Below are 14,501 nucleotides of genomic sequence, written 5' to 3' on the forward strand. Positions count from 1 at the left end.
CATTTACATTTTTGTTACTGCTATTTTCACTTTCATAGCAAACCCAACTCCCATCCCTCCTCCTTGAACAAGATGTGTACTTTGAATATGATTCTTGGCTAGAATATTGAAAGGTCTCTATTTTATACCATTTTATACCATAAAAACTTCCTCCAGGATGAAACTCTCTTGAATTTTTTGAGTTTTTTTTGGCAGATTGCACATACCAGGAATTGGGGACTTGTGAATAAATACTTAGGTGTTTATTTCACCACTACAAAAAAAACATATCACCCAGAATTTGTGATCCATTGATGCTGTTTTTAAAAAGGTGACAGATGAGGTAAGAGATAGAAAAAAAATTCAAACAACACTAGTGTCCTGAAGTAACAGCCATGAAGGGCCTTTCAAAAAATTTTTAGTTATTAAAGAAGAAATAGTCTAGCATGAGTAATTTTCATGATGACCTTATTTTCCAGTCTAAAAAAGTTGCCTTGGCTTCTAAAAATGGGCACAGTCTCTGTAAAGCACACTACTTTTGAAATAATGCCTATTTAAATGTTCTGCATATGTCCCAGGAATGGGGGACCAACTTGAATTTTGTGAAAATTCTGTCTTCCCTCTATGATGAAAAGAAGAATTTTATGCATTTTATGTAGTCCATAAAATTCAGTGTGGAACCATTTCTGTACTTTTCCTTGGTTAATAAAATGTGCTTGACACTTATCTTCCCTGCAACTTGTTAAAAATCCATTCACATGGAATCAGATATAATGAAAAGGTAATTTTTCATTTTTATTCTATTTTATAGTTATTTCCCATTTAGAATTACCTCAAGCACTGCTCTCAGAATAAAAATACTCTGTAGACAAGTAACTCTAACTAGGCTTTAAAAAGCTCCTTGATTTTCACACACAAATTCACATATATAAAATTTTATGCCAAATGTGTTTAAATTAGATATACCAATTATAACACCTTGTTCACACAATATGTTCATGAAAAATCGCTATGCTGAAACTCCCACTTTAATGCTGAAGCCTCAGCACACAAAATTTGGAAGTGATGCAACTGCTGAAATTGTCAGTGGTGTCTTCCTGGATCTTCTGAATGCCTGGAGGTGCTGGGTGAAAGGAACAGGGCTCCAGCAATGTATTCTGACCAAACGTGTTCAGCATCCCAAATCCTGTCTTTTCCAACTCCTTCTCTACTGACAGACAAAATGTCACTTCTGAGGTACCACTCAACATAGCTTTTGAAGCCATGTACTTGAAAAGCCAATTACCACTGTTTGACTTGTCATTGTGGTAACAGTTAAAAGCAGTAATGAACTATTAATAAGAATCAGGGGAGAAGGGAGCAGAAGGGGAAGAAAAGCTCCTTCACACTGAAAAGTAAAACTGGGTCATAAAGTGTGAGCACAGTTTTGCTCCTCATTGAATAAAGGAGTTGTTAATAGGTGTGTCAAAATGATATTTGCATTACCAGGATAGTGAGACTCAGAGTAACATCAGAACTGAATAAGGACGCTATCTGGATGGCCTAGACTTCCCCTATTAACACCCTGCTTTCCAATACTAAGCTGCCTCACCAGAAAAGAGATCTAAGGAGAGCAAGTGAAGACAAAGGGAAAGCAAAATATTAAATCCATGAAAAGCAGGACCAATGAAACACCAGCAAGCTAGCTGCATGCAGGGAGACAGGACTTCCTGATACTTTTCTATTATGGACTCGGTATTTTGAATTCTTGTTAAAAATAAAACAAGAAAATTTTCAAGAAAAGACATCACAGAAATTCTATCCTAGTAAGTTCACATGCTGACTTATTTACTTTGAAAAAACAACAATAAAAGAGGAAGTTTGTAAAAAAAATGAAGCATAACACATCTTTTTCCAAGATGTGTTAGTTTAACTGCCAAATTTTCTTGCAAAAGGAGATCACTTAAAATACAGTTACCCAGTGAAAAGAAACTTTGGTCTGATTCTAAAGTTAAATGTACAGGTGTACAAAGACATATAATGTGGGAATTAATAACAGGCACTGTAGGAAAGACAGAGCACTGAAGAAGCATTTGAGTGAAATGACTGAACATCACAGGCTAGAGGGCATCAAATGAAAAATCAAGTGGAAGGTTCATTAGTTTAAAAAGAAGTGTCTTTTTACAAGGTGCATTGTTAAATTTATCTTTGCTACTGAAGGCAGTAAATGCTAGAATATATACATTTTGGAAAACAGATTTAACAGACAAGAAAAAAAAAATCCATCAAGAACCGCTAGACAAACATACATCATGTAGGACACTGGAAGTTCCTGTGTCCCTGGAAGGTGACTATCACTCAAGTATGGAATATCACCAGAGAAAGAAATATCACTTTGTGATTTCCCTTTTCTTGTGTTAGTTCTTAAACACATTTTTCTGGCTACTGTCAAGGAACTATACATTGATCCAGGAAGACCTTTGCTTTTGTCCAGCAGATGTGTTGGTTTATTCGAAGCCTAGAGATTCTTCCTCACTAAGCTTATTAATAAATTTTTGTATTGGTATTTGGCACTGGTTTTTTTTAACCAGAAAGGTATATGGTGAAATTCTTCCAATCACTGGTCACAAGGAACTGCCAAGCAATTGTGAACGCCTTGGTTCCACTTTCAGCTGACACTGATAGTGATGGAGCACAGTGCAATAATGCTTAGGCTGCAGGGTCAATCCCAATATGGGCTATTCTCTGTTGGACTTGATGATCCTTGTGAATCCCTTCCAGCTCAGAAGAGGCTGTGGTTTAGTGATATAATTGGAACTATTAGGGAGGCATGAAGCTATGGGTTACTAGGATGTGAGGTTTTCCTCCAATGTCAGTGACCATCATGTTGAAAACCAAGCAACACCAACCAAAAAAAGAAGAAATTTTAGGGTAAAGGTCTGAAAGGATTTACATTCAAACAATACATTTGAGTTTCCAAAAATAAGTCTTTAGTAGGACAATCCACTGCCAATACAAACAAGATTTGTAGTTACTCAATATCTTTTCATAACTGAAAATGGATGAAATAATATTGTGGATTTAAGACAGGCTCAATGGGAGGAGAAAAAGTGCTAAACAGAAGGAAGTTCCTTAGAGGCACTATTGGAGATGTTAAGGATTTAAGGATTTTGTTTTAAAGAAGAATATAAGGCATACATGTACATTTTTAAGATTTGGGAATATATTCAGCACTTTCATAAAATTGGCAGGATTTTGAAAGGAATCTCTTGTTGTTCCGCAAACCATAAAAATTGATCATTTTGAAAAACACTGTATTTTTGACAGTTTGTTATGTGTAGGTGCTTGTGTGCACACCTGCACTTACATATGCAAAAAGGTACTGTCAGGACCTGAAATGGAGAAAACCTTTAATGGTTCTGAAATAGTTGGCACACATGTATATGTCTGTGTAGTTCCAAAATCACAGGCTGCTTGTATTAGAGAGCAAAAATATATTCTATGTTTTTATGGTAAACAGACCCAAAATACACATTTAGGATATGATAATCAGATGCACAGAATAGAAAAACAAACATTTGCAAGTACACTCAGGAGGTCTAAAATTTCTTATACTCTTTTCAAAGAACATGGAAACAAGTGCAGAGGGAAGAGTTTGTCCTGACATTTTGATCAGTGCTTTTTTGCCCTGAACATAATTGCTTATACTACTGCCTAGAGGGTACCTCATCCTCCCTGAATTCACGTTATTTTTAGCGCAGAATGGACTGTAGCACATTGCAAGCTTTTTAACTACCCCAAGGCACTGACTGTATAACCAAAATACATCTGATTCAGAGGGGTTTTTTGTATGTTTTAGAAGATAAATATTAAGACTGTACTTTTTTACTCTGGCAAGAGGCTTGGACAAGATGATCTTCCAACCCTAATGATCCCCTGTTCTTACTGTGAAAGGTCTTATGACTTTCTCCTGCCCCTGCTCATGCTTAGTCAAAATTGCCCCATTACTGTAAGCTTAGGGAGAGCCAGGGAAATTCCCACACATATGCATAAAAATATGCACTCTCAGTCACACCTTAAAGATAAAAAGGTATCTGTTGAAACTCTTACCATCTCTTACAAATTGCAACTTTCAACAAGTTTCCACAAGTATTTCTTTCCACTTATCTTCACTAATACTTAAATGCATTACAGGCTTTCAAGTCAGTTTTTTAGCGCAAACACATTTGAAAGAGAAGATATGAGTAGTGCCAAATATAAATGTAAATCCCATCGTAGCTCTCATGGAGAAAATCTGTTACAACTCCTGAACTCTTATACAAGCTGCAGCTTCAGGAAATGAGCTCTGAAAATTTGATCTCTTAGAACTGAACCAGAAAACAATTTTCTTCTGACATCAAGAAGGCTTTTTAGAGAAGCTTGATGCAGATCTTTTGATACCACAATTCAAAGATTAAAAATAACAGACACCACTAACAGTTTCAGTTCCTAAAGCCATTGCAAACAGCTTGATTATATTTTCTTAACTCTTAATCCACATTAAGAAAAAGTGAGTTTTATTGTACTGCTGCTGGCATCCCATGATGCCATAATTATACATTCAATTATCCTTCATAGCAGACAAGCTTTCCTCTCTTACCAGAACCAAGGCTAGGTAGAACTTGGCCTTAGTCATAGTACTGGAGAACATGGACTTCAGTTTGGCTGACAGTCAGATTTTTAACCTATCTTCTTTCTATGACAAGTTCTGCTGAAGACACCTTTCTGTTAGCCCTCACCTCTGTAAGGGTCTCACAGGGGCTTAATTGTGACTTATTGGCAAAAACTAATGGATGAATGCAGAAATATTTATTCTTAGAAGCTCACAGCTAAAGAAAAATGAGCAGTGCACTTACTTCGGGTTGCTCCCTTTATTTGTTCTACAGACAATAATATAAAAAGGCAGTAACAGGAGCATCTAGCAGAAGGCATAAAAATAGCATGTATTTTCACTAGAGAAAAAACCACACAGTTGTTAGAACAGCTTTACATGAAGACATTACGAATATCTGAAGGGCAAGAGTGTATAGAAAACAAATTTCACAGCTTAGTATCTAGAAATAGTGAAAAAAGCAAACAAAAATGAAAATACATAAATATACATGATGACTGCTTCACCAGTCATTCTGAATGTATAGTCAAGAGGTCAGTAGTAAAACCTTGGCCTTCTCTTCCTGGTATTTAATTTCAACAAAACAACAACAAGAACAAAAATCCCCCAAACCGAAAAATGACTTAAAATCTGCAGCCATCTCAAGCACTGAGAGCAGAAAGATGGTATGTGTGCAAGCGACAAAATAGCTAATGGCAGATTAGGCTGCAGACCTGACTTCTGTATTTCATTCTAGAAAGCATTATTAAAACATTTTTATCTCTTTGTCAGCATGACTCTCATGTTGGAAACCTAGTTGGTGTGAAAGCTTTGTCTCACATCATGAATTTCAGCAATAGGTATGTGTCTGGGACACAGAAACATTTATAAAAGATTATTAGAAGGATGTTTTAGTTTAACAAAGAGAGGAGTGAACACTCCCAGAGCAAGACCCAACTTGAAAAATGAGAAATACCCTTAAAAATGAGAGATTCAAAGAAACCAGTACTGCATCTGTTTTTATGGATTTTTGGAAGCTCTCCTAATAAACAGATTATTGTTTAGCAAATTTCAAACAGTGGATGGATAAGTAAACTCCTTTGATAATGACCATGGAGAAGTGATCATTGGCACTAAGAAATGTATGGCCTAATGTAAAGGAAAGACAGAACTAACTGTTTCTGGATGTGAAAGGAAAAAAAACAGTAGCTGAGAAATGGGAATCATAATGGTGGTGAGTAGAGAAAGGTGACAAGCACATTGGCAAGAGTAATACTGGAACAACATAGTAAAATCAAAAAAAGGAATACCAGTATCTTGGTATTGATGCAGCAACCCTTGCTAACATATCATTACAGAGAATATAAGATGGATATCCTCAACATCATTGGCACAGCAATGAGAGCCTCATTCTCTGGGGAAGCAATTATTTGTGTCTTTGTCTTTTAAGACCAAACATAACTACAAAGTCTTAGTAGAAGACGTTAAAATGTGCGACAGCAACATTTCTGACCTATTCCCATAGCAAATCATGAATGTCTGGTTTCACACAGACCGCTCTGCTTTTGCCTCTCAGCATACCTTTTGCTCCACAAGTGACACAGGGCCCGTACTGCCTTCTGAACCAGCTCAGGTGGAGGTCAGGAACCTCTACAAAGATCCTGTTAAATTTGTGCCACGTTCCCTTAAAAAACTAACTGAAGTGCCAATGCCAGGGACCTGCTATTTTATGAACCTAAACTCACAAATGCAGGCTTTGTTTTCTGCTGTGAGTGAAGAGAGATGACCAGCTTTGAATGTTGACTTTTATGCTTTGTTTTCATTATCATCCAAGTCCCTAACCTAAATTAGGATCCCAGCCTAGGCACTTCAGTAAGGTGCCTGCTGCTACACACTATGGTTTTTGGCTTCATTAATGTGAAAGCACCCATGTGATTAAATGCCAATGAAACACAGGTTTCTAATTCATTAAACTCGGGTATTTATGTCGTTTAATGTTATCCACTGAAAATCAGGCATTTCGCCTAATTAACTGTCTAGACTTCCCCTGTAACAGAAAAAAGAGAGCACCCTACTTGGATGGGATGAATCATTCCCTGGAGGGTAACTATGACTACAGGCAAGTGCTGATGACTAGCTTAGATGACATACCTAACTTTTTGCACAGTTAACAAAGTGACATGAATCCTGTCCTTTCACACTTTATAAAACTCCAACCTTTGTCTAAAGGAATGAGAATTTTTTTCCTTGAATATAAGTGTTCAAAAACTTGAAAATAGTTGCTTCTAAACTCCTAAGAGCTGGATTAAATATAAAAACACTAAAACTTTTGTTATGAGGCTTACTGCATAAGCATACAGTATTATCATGATTTATTTTTTTCAGTGAATGTCAGAAGATAATCTTATGTCTTTCTTATAAATAATAGCATTTAGGTGCATAACATTTTTTACTCTTGGGAGATTTATTTACACGGATTAAAATGTGAATCCAATTGCTCTGAGTTAGCAATGAAAAGTAATAATTGCAAAATCAACAAATGATTGCACATGAATTTAGGATCAAAAGTACAAATTGTGCTTCTTCTCTTTGGCTTAGAGACAAACAAAGCTGAATACTATAGGAATCACAGTAAGAAAATTTAATGTTTGCTCTGGAGATGTAAGTTTGAATTGTTTGGCATATAAATACTGCTTTAGTTAATAAAAATTCCAAATCTATAACCAAATAAGTATATATAAGTTTTCAAAAATCAACAGGATACTGTGGTGATCAGTCATGCAACAATAAAAAAATATTTTATTCTACTTTATATAAATATTTGATTTGAAACTTCTATTCAAATGTACTTTAGAGAAAAATGTAGATGGACTCAGCACTATCTCTTTAGAGACTGACTTGCTTTGTCTTGACTAAAATGAACCAAAATTCCACTTAAGTATTCTTGCATAAAAGGGAAGTAGTGTCAAATTCATATTTAGAATACATGTGCCAGAATTATCTTTACCAAAGTTCAGACATCAGATACTCTCTCTTTAGATAGTAGGCTGCTGAAAGTCTTTTTATAAATCAGGGATTTTTTAATTTGAGTAGTGAAGAAGGAAAAGTAACTTTGTAGTGATAACAAAAAAGGATTAATTGCTATGTTTCCCTGACAATGAGAACAGAAAAAATAGAAAAGATAAGAGAGATTAACACATAAATATTTATTAGGTTTTTAAAATTATTTTCAAAGATGTCTATACTGTGGTATATTCTGGACAATTAGGTGGCAGTAGATTCCAGTAGACTTCCACATTGCCTCCATCACCATCACCACCACCACTACCACCACCAAAAACCTCTAAGCATTATAGAAAGAGACTCCATGATAGCTCTGCCATTTTTGACAGCACTCAGATCCTAATTTACTTTATTCTACTGCAATTGCTCCATCTTATGAGATAGATTGCCTAATGGATTCCTTCTATTTCTTTTATGCTTTTGCTGTAAAAGCTCTGCAAAGACCTCTAAAGTTTGCTTAACTGCCTCTTTTTTCCAAAGCTTCTAAGCATTTCAAAATGTGACTCTGAACCACTGGCATCAAATTGAAGTGTTCAGACATTAAAAACTCTTGAAAACAAGAATCTATCTCAGCAGACAGAAGCAGAAAAGAATCTGTGTATATATAAAATGATCTATAGGTACATATACATATATATATATATCTCAAAGCACTTGCTGCTTTGATATGGATTTAAGAGAAAATAAATATGATATGTATTTTATGGTGTGAAGCAGAATTGGAGGGAAAGGAACCTGTACATTTGACAAGTACCCTCATTGGTGAGTGTGTGAATTGAATCAAATTAGAAGAAAAATGTCCCTGCTGCATACTGTTGTTTACTCCTCCAAGAATTTCTGTTGCCAGGTAGTAAAGAATGGGGAAAATATTTTTAGTAATGGATGCCATCTGTACTAATGTTGTGAGTGAGCACTAGTGAGCACATGTGTGATATGACAGAAATCTCATCTTCCTTAAGGGATTTTCTCTTTCAAGCAGAAAACTACACTTGTGTGAGATTTCAACAATTTAAGAGTGGATGTATGTTCCTGATTGATTCAAGAGGTCTAAGACCTAAACCTGACTTTTTTTGATTCTTCATCATATTGGGAATTTGTGTATGAACTAGGAGATGTCAGCTTTGATTTTCCAATAGGAAAATAGGGACACAATAATCTTGTCTGACACAAACTCTAAGATAAGCCCTCTGAAGTTAGTGAGGTAAGCTGGGTTTGTTATCACAAGCATAAGGTAAACAAAGAAAAATTTATATTTTATATTGTTAGAATTATATACAGATATAAAAATACATATATTTTATGGTGGAATTCCAGGAAATAGGATTACAGAAGTAAGATTTCATGATCAAGGAAGTCAGACCATAGCTTATTCTCAGAGATGCTTGAGATGCTTGTTCTTTCCCTTGTGGAATTATAAAACAGTTAAATGACCATGCACATGGTTTTAGCCACCAATGAGTTCATCCTTAAGAATATTTTCTGAAATCCAGTTCAGATTCTGAAACACTAAGGGTGTAAGAATGAGTGCACTAGGTTAGCTCAAAGGTCCATCTGTCCAGTACCCTTTTTTCTGTCAAGGACCAGCCAAAGGGTTCTGAGATATAAGAACAGATAAAAAACAGACTAGTTTTATTTCCTCTCTGCTTTCCCAGGAAAAGTGGGATACGCACTTGAGAAGCAATGCTATAAAGGTTTCATTGTCATAAGCCACAGATTATGCTGCAGGTGAAGGAAAGATTGTTCATACAGTGAGGGTGGCTTGGGGCTGGCTTCAAATTTTCCTGTAGCTGCCCTAGAAAAAAAAAAAGTATGTCTCTCAAAATTTCCCTCCAAAAGTATCTGCTACTCTTCAGTGACTAGAGAAGGAAATCCACATGAATATTTCAAACTGCACATACAATGTTATAATATATTGGTGAAGTGAGGTGAATTCTACCCAGATGTTCAAACTTTCATAAAAGTTTAAGGAGCTTCACTGGCTGCAAAATCTGTTAAAGGAGCAGGTACTAAAACTGTAGAGTAAGCTCAGAATACAGTAGTCAACAAGGCAAACATGAGTTTCTCCATATAGAATCAAGCTATGGGAAACCTGAAGGTTTATAAAATTCTGATAGGAAACAAAAACCCATAAAAATAAAGGCATATTAAGGAGAGAGCATAAAACTAGACAAGAATAGTACATATACAGGCTTTTATATTTATAATAAAACTTAAAGAACCCTCTAGTTGCATTAGAATTTCTGTTATTAAAACCCCAAAATGTTGACCCAAAACACATCTCAGGAACTTGGTACAAGTAACAGGCAGCAGAATCCTACAGAAACAGACTATGCAGAACAGGCAATGTATTATCCAGGTGAAGAGAATGTGGCACCAGTGAAAAACTGGTGCTATGTGTTACAGAAATTCTTCAGTCAATGCAGTGAATAAGGTAAATGCATACAAAACCAGCACAGGACCCACATGCATTGAAACTGTGTCTCAAACCAGAAGAAATATTCTGCACATGTGTAAATGAGGATTATGAACTAATTTTGAAATGCAAAATAGTATTTAAAGCAAAAGACAAGCAGTAATAACACTGGGAAGCCTTTATTTACCCTCATGTGTGTTTAGGGAAGGGAAGAAGAAAGATATTAACTTTTTACTCATAAGTGACTCCTTGCTGACTTATATAGCCAGAGAACAAGTAAGTGAAGAAGTATCTCATGGTTTAGTACTGGGCAAGATCCATTATATGGCATAAATACCAAAAAGCTTTTCTGTAACAGTGATTAAAAATGGTCTATATTCAGATCTTACTTAACAAGTAAAATGTCAAATCTATCTATTACACTGAATTTAAATGAAAAAATTACTTAAAATCATAAAGCTTTTGAAAAGAAATTTAAAGGAATGGACAAATGACAGAATCTGGGAAGGGGAGGTGTATGGAGTAGCTTTAAATATCCTGTTTTATTAGCAGAGATACCCTGTATTATCTACCAGCTACAGAAAAAACTCCAAGAAGATCAACAAGACCAGCAATGTAAAAATGAGTGCAAAGAAGACTTAAAAGTTAATGGATGTGTTTCAGAAAAGAAAGCCATCTGCTAAGTAAAGGATAGATAAAACAAAACCCCAACATAAATTTTAGAGCTTTTTTGGTATAAAAATAATGGCATATCATTAAAGACCTTGAGGGAATAGTTTCTAAAGAAATCAACTCTAATAAGACAGCTTTTAAGAAGACAAGAAAAGCAGAAAGTCTAAAAGAGCAACAGACTATTAATTGAGTGTGTTCTAAAAAATAAAACCAAAGCAAGAAATTACCATAAAGAGTGTTGGCCACAGACAGGGTCAAAGAAGGCCCTAAACTCTGCCAAAGACTGATCTACAAAAATGTCAGGAGAAAAGTTTTTGGAAGATAACTGACACAAGGTCAATTTGTTACTCCCTAACACCTGATAGCACTCTCTCAAGACTTCTAAAGGATCTCAGAGATAGCAAGGCTGACATACAGCAGTGGTAGATAATTTATAACCTAAATAAGCTCTGGAGTGAGAGGAAAGGAAAGTGGTAAATGTGACTAACTTTAAAAGAGGGATTCAAGGTAGAGCATGAGAGGTGAGAACCTAATCAGTCTGACTTGATATCTAGGCAAATTGATAAAAATATGTAGCAGTGGAATCAGTAAATATGTGGGAAATATTACGGGAAAAGTTAAAAGAGCTGCTGCAAGAGAAAGTCATGCTTCAAAATCCGTTAAGGGTGATGAATTTCTAAAAAGAAAGTCAATGCTTTATCACAAAAGGCAGAAGACATCAAAGAAATCCTCTCAGTTTCTTTTTTAACTTTGCGACCAGAGTTTAGGGAGAGTGTGAAGAAGACAGGCATAGATGAAGGAAGTCAGGATTGTAGTTTTGTAGTTGATAGATTTCTTGTGCCTAAGTTTGATATCATCTGTATAACTGATGAACTGAAGGCTCGAGGGAAGGGCCCCATGGCAAGACGAGCAGGATCAGTGTCATACTTGGAGACTCAGCAGTGTTAGGGTCAGCCTGGGTCACTGCAGAGGGTCAAGTTTATTGCACAGCTAGATGGTGACTATGAGCTACAGCACAAACACTTTTCACTTGAGTATGATGGCAGACATAGAGAAGAGGATGAGATGTGGCAGAGGTTGGGAGATGCATTACAAATAATTAGAGCTATAAGGATAGAGAAAATGATTCTCTTCTTAAACCAGCTGAATAGTGTCTTAGAAAAGCAGATTCAATTTGTATGTGTTCCTGTGCTGCTAAGTAAATCACTTAAATTTTCCAAGCTTTATGTTTGTTCTACATACTTATGAGGGGTACCATAAAAAACAGAAAGGAGATTAATAGTTTTATCTTCGTAGTAAAGCCTGAATACTGTGCAATAGAATACTGTGCAATAAATAATGCACAGGATCACATACTGTACAATAAATGGACTAGTGGCTTGTTAAAATGAGCTCTATTTACTCTTTGCACTGAGGCAGACTTTTGGAATTAACATTATGTAATGGGGTAATTAAAAACTGAATAATGATGTATATCCTTAAATAAATTTGTACTGGCATATTTAATTCTAAAGGTTTACTTTCTCTTAAATAAATTATATTATAATCTTAGAATCTCCTAGTCTTTTAATGCATGTTTGCTTTTATTTTTTTCATATTTAAGTACATTTACTGAAACAACATGAATACCAAGTGTTTACATACTACTTTACATTCTAGAGTACATTGCAAACTTAACTAATTAGTCCTTTACCAATAATCTGAAAGCTAAGTAATAACATTTTTCTTATCAAGTTCCAGAAAAGAAATTAAGTCATAACTAAGAAGAACACAGGTCAAAAGGGATTATTAGGCAGGTGTGATTTCTGCCACAGATATATTCTCCTTCCTTCCTAGAAAATCATTCAGTGTTTCATCATCTGAAAATGCCCTGGGGCTTGAGATTTACAGCCCGTAAATGCAGGGAAAAACATACATCCCCAAGGATGGAGAGCATTACAATTTCATAATTTTCAACCAATGAATATCTTTTACATTAACAGCTTGAATTATTTGACTTCTCTCTTAGAATGCCACTCATCTTTTAATTATAGATGTCAAAAATTTTTCTGTGCAGCAATACAGATTTTTTTAAAATTGAAATGGTCTTGATTAGAATATCACAATTACCTTACAATCCTGCTTATTCTTAAAGTCCGTTTTTAAACTAAAAATTCAAAATACCATTCAATTAAGAAAACTCTTTCTTGCTTTATCTTCTCAGATAAGACAAGCAATATTTCAGCACAGCAGAGCACAGTCACCGTCAGCACCGTATCTGTGATACCATCATATTTACCCCTCAGGAAACCTTTTCTGTTCTAGACACTTAAGCAGCTGTACATTCATTCCAGTAACCTCATATCACTGAGCTCCAGGAACTGACCCCTTGCCTCTTTTCACCTTAGGCATTTTTAAAATATGCAACACTTTGTACAACATCCATTTGTTTGCATAAAATACCAGAAGGGAATGCATTCAGCAGAACTGAGTAATACTCTATGAGGAGCCACTCAAGAAAACATTTCAAAAACATAAGTACAAATGAACCAGCATCAGCCACCTTGGACATTTTTATGCATCAGAATGGTGTATAATATGCATTATAATGCATGTAGAACCCATATACCATTATGGCATTCAACCCAGCTGGTATTTCAATGGCAGAGTGCTGTGCTCTGGTTAGATGTCTTCTTGGGAGTGGGATGGTAGCCAAAAGGTCTGGTGGCTGGGGCAGAACTTTTGTTTGGCCCAGAGCCACTCTGATGTAGTTATACTGCTACAGTCTCAAAGCTACGAAGTTGAGAGATCTTAAAAAAATTACATTTATGTCTTGCATTTAAGTGTTCTCTGTTGCTGTCACAGAGACAGAATTCCTGCCAGGCAAATAAAATTTCAGACTGAAATGTGGCAAGCATTGCTAGTGGTGGTCTCTCATTATTGCTTTTTGTTCACCACTTCCAAAGCTGGCGGCTAAAGCACAAAGCCATGCTGCTGCCATTTAATAGGCAAAGGTGTGGACTTTTAAAGTGGTTTATGAATCAAAGATGTTTCACACAAAAGCCACAGGATTTCACATCTCAAGCTCTTCACTTTGGAAAATTGATTTGTGCTCCTAACTCACGCAGACAATATGAAAAATTTCCTGTAAGATTATCAGTATGATATGACATTGCTTACCACGCATCTGAGCCATTTTCATTTCAGATCATTTTACCTCTTGAGACTGGTAAAGAGAAAAATGAATGCCTTTGATTTGGCCTACTCAGTTTGCATACTCAAGACTGTCCCACCATCCCAAAATCATCTGTAATACCTCTCACTTATGTAAACTTGTGAACTGAAATCCAGTATTTGCGTTTCTCTGTCACAGAAAATACTTCTCCTTTTAACTTATTTCAGGTTTACAATACATATGGATATTTAATACTGGAACAGCAAAAGTAGCATTGATTTCTGCACTGAATTCTCTAAAGAAAAAATAAAAGTATAAAATATTGTCATGTAGAACTTCAGCATAAAATATCTCAATTTTCTGGGTGATTATTTTTCAAGAATTGAATGAACATAATTCGATGGCAATTGCTAATGCACATGAAAGATGAACAAAAGCTGTTAAAATGATGACCATAAGCCAAATATTACAGGAGAATATCCCATGTGTTAGCCCATGCTATTTCATGCATGAAATAGGGAAATGTTGATGACTTTGCTTCTCTTTGTACAGATTAAAGCATAACTATATATTTATTTAAAAACTGTAGATACCTTCTGGTGGTTTGTGCA

At 35.5% G+C, this 14,501-nt stretch overlaps 1 protein-coding gene across 3 annotated transcripts in view; it reads right to left on the reverse strand.

Moving 5' to 3' along the window:
• NALCN (sodium leak channel, non-selective) overlaps positions 1-14,501 on the reverse strand; it is a 224,550-nt gene that overhangs the window by 70,324 nt on the left and 139,725 nt on the right. The window lies entirely within an intron of this gene.

This window comes from Melospiza melodia, chromosome 2, assembly GCF_035770615.1.
Source record: "Melospiza melodia melodia isolate bMelMel2 chromosome 2, bMelMel2.pri, whole genome shotgun sequence".
NCBI lineage: Eukaryota > Metazoa > Chordata > Aves > Passeriformes > Passerellidae > Melospiza > Melospiza melodia.